This window comes from Poecilia mexicana, unplaced genomic scaffold (genome assembly GCF_051168715.1).
Source record: "Poecilia mexicana isolate PSO_F unplaced genomic scaffold, ASM5116871v1 scaffold_6, whole genome shotgun sequence".
NCBI lineage: Eukaryota > Metazoa > Chordata > Actinopteri > Cyprinodontiformes > Poeciliidae > Poecilia > Poecilia mexicana.
This window is the reverse complement of record NW_028263375.1, coordinates 20,030,803-20,040,651: the sequence shown is the minus strand read 5'-3', so window position 1 is coordinate 20,040,651 and position 9,849 is coordinate 20,030,803. Positions and strand designations below refer to the sequence as shown.

Genomic DNA, 9,849 nt, shown 5'->3' with positions numbered 1-9,849 from the left:
GTAAGAGAAAAGTGCGAACACAACGCCATTGGCTGAGATCGGACCACACGCGAGGCTTCGAGACTCGTTTGGCCTATACTTTCTGCTTACTGCCCACTCATCCCTGCTGAGATTTTCACAGCAACTTTGAAACGCTCACGCCGTTTCTCATTTTCGGCTTTTTATGTAACATACCTTTGAATGAGTCACATTCCTGCCTTTTTGCTCCTTCAATTCTCCTGCTGCCAGTACTGCTCTGGCAAATTACCAGAGAACAAATACTGTGCTTCCATTTGTTCTCATCCACAATTTTCCAATTCTGAGCAACCTAAAGGAATTCAGCTTCACAAAGCCATCCCTCCACGAGCGTGGCTCCGCCTGGTTCTGACCTGGACAGATTAGTCTCCGTTAGCGGATCCTACGCGCCTCTTCCTCTTTTTTCATAACCGCTCCATGAGTAGTACAAGATACGCCAAGTCGTGTTTTGCGTGCATTTGCTGATTTGGCCTTGATTTACACCACCGTATGAGCAGAGGCCAGACCTTGCAAACTGCAAGCAACAACTCTTTGACCACCTCAGTGAACAAGCGGACATACTCTCTGCTATCAAAGCTGCTCAGTGTGGAGGAGAGTAATTATGAGCAGTGCAAGGAGCACAGGCGTTAACATTAGAAGCAGAATAACTGGGATTTAGCAGCCCTGCAAGCAGCACGTCTCTTCGAAGAATGGGTGTGCAAGGGAGAAGCAAGAAACTGTCAACATTAGAGTTTTGTGCCAGTGGGAAACAGCAGAACTACATAAAATTAGTTGGGTGTGATATGCATATTATTCTGTTTGAGTTTTTCTTTTCAATAAAGCTCCAGTGCGGATGTTAGTGTACATCTTTTGACTGTATTACTAAACATGGCTGCACACTTTTGAAAAAAAAAAAAGTCCCACAAGACAAATAGATTTGTATGCTTAGCAAACTATCAGCTGAACTGAATTGTTTTCATTATATTTAGGTGAGCAATAAACTTCTGCAAGACAAAATGAAATATCTGGATTCATTTCAGTCCATAAAACCGCAAACTCGAGGTTCTCCATTGCTGAGTGTCACTGCAAATGACTGGTCAGAGCGCCAAACGCAGCTCCTGTGCTTTCAGTGCATGGAGATTGTCACCTGCCCCCCTGCAAAAAAAGAGCACATGGACAGACTGATGGAATTTCATTTTTGTTCAGAAATTTTAAAATCTATCACAATAGAAAACATGCACATTTTTTCAGTTCTCACTGTGTGCATGCTAGGGAGAAAGCGTAGGCAAAGCATTCGTCTTCAAATGTTCGTATTCATACCAAAGTGCTGCGTGCATGGGGAAGGAAACAGTTTAAAGTTTTTTTCAAGAGAGCATTAACAGGAACCGCATTAAAATATGCTAAAGCCAAATTAACAATTGACATGAAAACAGAGCGTGATACGCTAGCATTAGCATAGCACTTCAACCCACAAGTCTACATGCACCCATGTGCAAGATTTAAGTTTACTGAAGACTGTAGCTGCATATGTAGAATCAGCAATGCCCTTAGAAGCATGTAATAAGGTACGTCTGTGAATAAACATCCGTCAAAGTCAAGATAAGCAGATACTGCAGCATCCGCAATGTCGTTATTGAATGAGTTTAATTTTGAAGAATCTGTCTGATCCTAAAGGTGACTACATTAAAACTGACTTTGTACAGCAATTCAGAGTAAAAACCTGAATATTTCCAAAAGTAGGAAGCCCTCATGAGGGCGTTCTGTGGCTTTGATGGACAATCAGTATTCATCATGATGTAAATCATGAATTTAATTTTTTTCTTAAACAGTACATCTACGATTAATAAAAATCTTCAGTAATTAACACATTTGTATTTGAATGCATTTGTATTTCAGATGACAGCCTCTTCATCATTACTACAATGTGCTTGTAATCCTCAGTCCTTCCTTCTCTGCTAAATCCCAGCGTCCTTTTCTGCTCCGACCCTTTTTTTGTTTCCAGTCACACAACCTAAGTCTCATCAGTGCCTCGGGGATGACATGTCTGCTGATGCTAACAAATGACGAACGTCCCCGCTGACAAGAAGTCCATCTATCTGTGTCAGAGTAATTGAATTTCATAAATATAATCAGAAGGGTCTGTTATGAAGGGACCTGTAGTCTGGTCTCTTCTTGGCAGCGACTGTTCTATACACATCCAACACTGCCTGCAGCCTGATTAACAAGTGAAAGTGTCTGCATGATAACCATTGAATGCACATACATTTGTCTGAGCAAGGAATATTCAAGTTGCAATTATTTGCCAATTAACTTTTGCTGCATTCTCATGTTTGGTTTTAAAACAAACCTCGTTCAGAAACCCCACAAGACAAGATTGCATTACCCAAATAAATCAGTGTACTATGTGCGGACTGCCACTATTGATCAAAACAAATCAAGGCAGAAAACTTTGAAGTTATCGGACCCTATTTAGTTTTGATATTTTCAGAGTTTTCTGCTTTGATCAAAACAAATCAACGCTGAAAACTCTGAATCTATTGAAACTGGCTGGACTCCAAACCATAGATCTCAATCAATATCTGCCAGGCTGACGCTCCCTCTTCCCACAGTACGGTGGGAGCGATGTTATCTTTCACTGTATGCTGTGCTGAAACATATGCCTCACAAGGCCCATATGCTCAATAGACAAACATCTAATTAGCTGCTAAATGGACCAGGCTTTGACCTGAGAGGTGTCCCTGAGGGGCAGTTAATCCTCACTGATGCAGTTTGAGGAATTATTGATCCAAAGGCCCATTAAGCTAAACTACATAAGCACACAATCGAACAAGGCAGCAAGAAAGTCCTTCCATGCAAACTTGTTACACAAGAAGTAGATTGCTCCACTCAAAAATACAAAGAACAAAGTTAAAAATGTTTCCAGGGGTCCTTAAATGTCAAAAACCATCTTCGAGCAATAAAAGTCTTAGAGTTTTCTTCAATAAAAGCTTAATAGATTAAACCAAAGTACTCAAGACCCTGATGCCTCTGTATGGAGGCTGTGAGATACAACACTGAAACAACATAACTATGCAAATATCTCAGTCTGTCCCGTAGGTTTTGAACTTGGTCTGTATGCTGAAATTGAGAGATACGGAGATTTATGGTTTCCATTCTGTTCATTTTCTTATTAAAATCACAACCTTCTGATGGGTCTGTATTTGTATTTCCTACCTGAGTTCCATCTATAATCCTTGTTAGAAGTGGTCGAATCTCCTTCTGTCTTCATAACTGCTCTAATTTGTCACGGCATAAATTCAACAAGGTGGCAGAAAGATTTGTCAGAAATATTCATCCATATGTCGTGTCATTGCTGCAGATTGGTAAACTCCAAATGCATGATGCTCTTATTCCAAAAGGCCCTCTATTGGTTTAAGATCTACTGTGGGAGCCAGTAGTAGAATCAAATCATTAAAGAAATTCGAGAAATTAGTTTTTAATAATTTGAGCTTTGTGACATTGTGCATTATTCTGCAAGATCTGCTTCTACAACCATGATCAATCCATGCTTTCACCCATTTTACATCGATAAGCTGATTGCAGGGTGCAACATCTGTACTCAGCTAGCAGGATTTGCACCCTGTCTGGTTTTCTGCTGTTGTAGCCTGGTGTGGATGCTATTCTTCAAATGATTTTAACATGTAGAAATTTAAGCTATTATTGAATTTCTATCGATTAGAACCAGTATACACATTCTCATCTGACTTTTGAAACAACAAGGTCATTTTTTTAAAGGATTGGTGCTTCTCCCTGGATATTTTCTCTTTTTATGACAATTATGGATGGATGGATGGATGGATGGATGGATGGATGGATGGATGGATGGATGGATGGATGGATGGATGGATGGATGGATGGATGGATGGATGGATGGATGGATGGATGGATGGATGGATGGTGAAAGAAGTTTGGAAAGACCTTTGGAAACAATCATGTTTTCCATCCTCTGTTTCCTTTTTGTGAACTCATCTGAAAAAAAAAGTATAATAATATTCTATACTTTTTCCAGATTAACAGATTGCCTAGCAACCTTGACTCTAAAGTATAATCCTGGGCCATATGTACTCGAAATGATGCAAATGCAAGACAAGGAAAGAGAGAGAGAGAGAAAGAGAGAGAGAGAAAGGCAGAAACTACCCCGAAGAAACAAGGGACTTTGGTGAATAATCTTATTTTAAACAATAATGTGTAGATAGATGACCAAAAGCCTCCTTTGGAAAACGTTCAGACAGACAGCTGTGATTTCCTGCCAAAATGACAAACCTGACTGGAAAAGGCCTGGAAGAGCACCTGGCTGATTCTGTTACTCTCACATGTGCAAGTCCTGATAGATTTCATTTTCGGAACAATTGATAGTTTGTCACATCTGCTGTGCTGCAGGACATGCTGTGAAGAGAGTGCCAGCATATGGCAGATTTAATTAATGTGAACCGTCTCATTGTGTTTCTCACGCAGACAGTTTCGACCTAGTTATTCCCTCAAGACCTCATGTGTTTGGGGGATTAGCAGGTGTTTCATTTGATTGGGTTCATTTATTACTTACAGAATTAATAAGTGTGCTCTTTGCCCACCTGTGGATGGATTTCACTCCTACTTAAAGCTACAGCTTCAGCATAAACTCAATTGAGAGCTTGATTTAAAAGTTGGGTGTAGCATATATATTTCATGACTTGCAGAAAAACAGCTTAAAATAGATTTATCTGCTCGAGATTTAGTCACTGACAGGCCAAGATGCGGAGGCTTAATTCTTGGATCAACCCAGCCAGCATGGATAGGTGGGCCCCACTTGGGTTTGATGTGGGCTACATGGGTTATGAGTGGGCATGGGTTTTATCTGGGCTAACTGTATGGGACCGATATGGTAACCTAAAATGGGGCCCACTTGGGCTGGCCCATTTGGGCTAAACATATGGGCCCCATTCAGCATTAATGTGGGCTAACTGTGAATGGGGCAGAAGTGGGCAACACTATGTGGGGCCCATGTAGTTTCGGTATCACGGGCCCAACATGGGAAGCCCATGTGGGCTGACCACATTGAACCCACATGAGATAAGTATGGGCTGACCGTACATGGGTTGGACCTGGGCATGCCTATGTAGGCCCCATTCCTTTTTTATGTGGGCTAACTGGGGATGGGGCAGAAGTGGGCAACACTATGTGGGGCCCATGTAGTTTCAGTATCACGGGCCCAACATGGGAAGCCCATGTGGGCTGACCACATTGAACCCACATGAGATAAGTATGGGCTGACCGTACATGGGTTGGACCTGGGCATGCGTATGTAGGCCCCATTCCTTTTTTATGTGGGCTAACTGGGGATGGGGCAGAAGTGGGCAACATTATGTGGGGCCCATGTAGTTTCGGTATCACGGGCCCAACATGGGAAGCCCATTTGGGCTGACCACACTGAACCCACATGAGATAAGTATGGGCTGACCGTACATGGGTTGGACCTGGGCATGCCTATGTAGGCCCCATTCCTTTTTTATGTGGGCTAACTGGGGATGGGGCAGAAGTGGGCAACACTATGTGGGGCCCATGTAGTTTCGGTATCACGGGCCCAACATGGGAAGCCCATGTGGGCTGACCACACTGAACCCACATGAGATAAGTATGGGCTGACCGTACATGGGTTGGACCTGGGCATGCCTATGTAGGCCCCATTCCATTTTTATGTGGGCTAACTGGGGATGGGGCAGAAGTGGGCAACACTATGTGGGGCCCATGTAGTTTCAGTATCATGGGCCCAACATGGGAAGCCCATGTGGGCTGACCACACTGAACCCACATGAGATAAGTATGGGCTGACCGTACATGGGTTGGACCTGGGCATGCGTATGTAGGCCCCATTCCTTTTTTATGTGGGCTAACTGGGGATGGGGCAGAAGTGGGCAACACTATGTGGGGCCCATGTAGTTTCAGTATCACGGGCCCAACATGGGAAGCCCATGTGGGCTGACCACATTGAACCCACATGAGATAAGTATGGGCTGACCGTACATGGGTTGGACCTGGGCATGCGTATGTAGGCCCCATTCCTTTTTTATGTGGGCTAACTGGGGATGGGGCAGAAGTGGGCAACACTATGTGGGGCCCATGTAGTTTCGGTATCACGGGCCCAACATGGGAAGCCCATTTGGGCTGACCACACTGAACCCACATGAGATAAGTATGGGCTGACCGTACATGGGTTGGACCTGGGCATGCCTATGTAGGCCCCATTCCTTTTTTATGTGGGCTAACTGGGGATGGGGCAGAAGTGGGCAACACTATGTGGGGCCCATGTAGTTTCGGTATCACGGGCCCAACATGGGAAGCCCATGTGGGCTGACCACACTGAACCCACATGAGATAAGTATGGGCTGACCGTACATGGGTTGGACCTGGGCATGCGTATGTAGGCCCCATTCCTTTTTTATGTGGGCTAACTGGGGATGGGGCAGAAGTGGGCAACACTATGTGGGGCCCATGTAGTTTCAGTATCACGGGCCCAACATGGGAAGCCCATGTGGGCTGACCACACTGAACCCACATGAGATAAGTATGGGCTGACCGTACATGGGTTGGACCTGGGCATGCCTATGTAGGCCCCATTCCTTTTTTATGTGGGCTAACTGGGGATGGGGCAGAAGTGGGCAACACTATGTGGGGCCCATGTAGTTTCGGTATCACGGGCCCAACATGGGAAGCCCATTTGGGCTGACCACACTGAACCCACATGAGATAAGTATGGGCTGACCGTACATGGGTTGGACCTGGGCATGCCTATGTAGGCCCCATTCCATTTTTATGTGGGCTAACTGGGGATGGGGCAGAAGTGGGCAACACTATGTGGGGCCCATGTAGTTTCGGTATCACGGGCCCAACATGGGAAGCCCATGTGGGCTGACCACACTGAACCCACATGAGATAAGTATGGGCTGACCGTACATGGGTTGGACCTGGGCATGCGTATGTAGGCCCCATTCCTTTTTTATGTGGGCTAACTGAGAATGGGACAGAAATGGGCAACACGAAATGGGGCCCATGTGGTTTCAGTATATTTGGCATAAAAGCTTTTTTGTAAATAGAATGAAGGCATAGTAGTAAATATTTTAAAATCATGTTTGTTTTATTGTGTAAGTGACATTTTAAAGCGTTTTATTCTGTCATCGTTTGACTGCAAAAAACATGACAAGTGGGTGTTTAGGTCTCAACTAGCCATTTGTTTGGTCAATGCAAATGGGAGCTTTAGATTTACCAATGTTTTAATACTTTTTAAAAAATTATTTTCTACAGACTACTATGGAGAAGCGTGAAGAAGGCTTGCAAGGGCAGAAGTGACATCAGATCTTCAAAGAGATAATGATATTCCAGAAAAGCGACGTAGAAGGTAACGTGGAACAGGGACTTCTGTAACACACAACTCTAGATCAGTGGTTCTTAACCTGGGTTCGATTGAACCCCAGGGGTTCGGCGGAGCCTCTGCCGCGGAGGGAAAAAAAACTTGTGTAAAGTCGTGATGCGCCGCTTTGCCATCATTTGCTGCGGAGGATCACGTTACATTGCTTAGCCAATCAGTGCTGCGGAGGAGCGCAGGGATGGGGCAAGGAGGGGGGGGGGGGGGGTTCGGTGAATGCGCATATGAAACTGGGGGGTTCGGTACCTCAAAAAAGGCTAAGAACCACTGCTCTAGATCTTCTGTCTCCCTGGTTGTCATTTGAGCTGCTCTCAGTTCTTTTACCCATTTGGTTCTCCTTGCTTTACTTTTTCCTTCTAATCCTTCAAAATTTATTGACTTAAATTGATACAGACATTAACAATTGGCATTTTGTTCATGTATAAAAAGTAAGCTTATAAACTATATATGTGTGAAACAATATATAGCTTATAACAAATCAATTAATAAAAACTAAATGTATCATGTGTCCTGATTTTAAAATGTTGTCTTGTAATTGTCATTATACTTAAGGTTGTCATGGTTGCAGAAATAGGAGGAGGGTCCTTAGATGATGCAGTACAACAAGCTGTGCGATTCCTCATGTCCCCTGAATTGGCCCTCCAGTTCAACCTGTTTGGCCGACATAGGAAACAAGTTCCGGGACCTGCGTCTCTGATGTTTTGTATGGTAAAGATCAGTTTTTATATTCACGTTTTTTCTTGAACATTTGTTAATTTTGGTTGTCTTATGCCTTTTGTTCATTTTTAGTAATCTTTTTTTTTTTTTTTTCTTAAGATTAAAAACTGAGACTTCAATTTTTGGTTTAATTCACATAGTATTCTTTCACTGTGCTCTCAAGAACTTAAAGATTTGATTGCTGACAGAATTTGAAGGTAATATTGTTTGCATTTCAAACAGTATTAACAAAATATACAAGACCATGATAGAACCTTTATGTCAGTAGTTGATTTATATACATTAATATATTTTAAATTTACAATAAGAATATAGTGTGTGTACTAGGGATGCTCCGATCAGGTTTTTTGCTTCCAATTCTGATACCGATCACCCATGGGGCTCATCTCTGCCGATCATCTGGATTGGCTGTTATTTTTTCACTTTAGGTATAAATGATAACATGTTATCTGGCAAAATTAAAAAGTCTGCGCAGTGTGACGGAAAGAGTAGATCAGCTGCACACACAGGCTGCGAATGAGATACAGGTGATCTGCAACAAGAGGCCGTGATCAGCGATCACCAATCAAACACATTTTCACGGAAATTAACCGATTATGATTGCTGATCGATCTGCACACCTCTATGTACATAATAATAATGACTCCAGAGTGCTTTGATTTTGGCAGATCCCTGCAAGCATTTCTGCCCCTTGAAGGGGAAGAGATGCACATTTCATTAATGTTACATTGTACTAAAAGTAAAACACTAATGCAATTTCTACCTTTGCTTGTTTTTTAGGGGCACTTAAAAGAAATGGATCCATCCACGGAATCACACAAAGATACGGAAAAGGCACTCGAAGTGGGTTACTGGAGCCCCGGACAGAGGTGGAAATAGAAAAGTTAGAGCGACTAGGGAGGCAGCCAGCTCAGACTCAGGTGGGCAGGTTCCAAGATGGACAGTTACAATGATGTATGAGAGCTTTCAAGTGTGGCATATAGGTTATTAAAAATATTTGACAAAAATGTAGTGTGAAAGAGCTATGTAGGTGTGTGTGTGTGTTGATATATATTTATATGTATTTATATATAGATGTACAGATCTATCTATATAGTTGCATATCTAGATATAGATCTATATACATTTATGTATCTATACATATTTACATAACTAGATGCATAGTTATCTAGATAACAAGATATAGTTATTTAGAAATATAACTAGATATATAGATCTATATATATAGAGATAAATATATATTTACATAGCTAGAAATCTAGTTATATAGATAATTATATATCTACATATAGATCTATGTTTATACATTTGTTATATTAAACTAGTTTCTGTTATTTTCAAATCTGCCATATGAATAATTTTGTAGATTTCTTTTGCCAGTGCATTTCTTGTGGCATCATTTGCTCTGTGTCAATAAAGCTCTTATAATTGACGAGTTAAAAAAACTGAATATTTTAAATTACCAAATAAAAACCTTGACCAAAAGACATTTTTCATCTCTTTTTCTTTAATGCAGGTTTTGTGCTAAAGCATTTTAATACTTTGGTTTGTTGATTAAGATTGTATATCTATTAATGTAATTCACTTTCAGGTTAGGTGAGAAAGACCCCATTGTTCCTACTGGAATGAGGCATCTGGGCCCCACTGAAAACCCAGTCAGCACCCATTTAAATCTACCTGGGCAAACCCATGTGGGGCCA

At 42.1% G+C, this 9,849-nt stretch overlaps 1 long non-coding RNA gene across 1 annotated transcript; it reads left to right on the top strand.

Annotated features, from left to right (window-relative positions):
- The first annotated feature begins 7,017 nt into the window (after positions 1 to 7,017).
- Positions 7,018 to 9,634, top strand: LOC148158693 (uncharacterized). The gene is made up of 3 exons (XR_015763062.1): positions 7,018 to 7,405; positions 7,985 to 8,140; positions 8,930 to 9,634. It is a non-coding gene; the product is annotated as an uncharacterized LOC148158693 (long non-coding RNA).
- Positions 9,635 to 9,849: the final 215 nt, after the last annotated feature.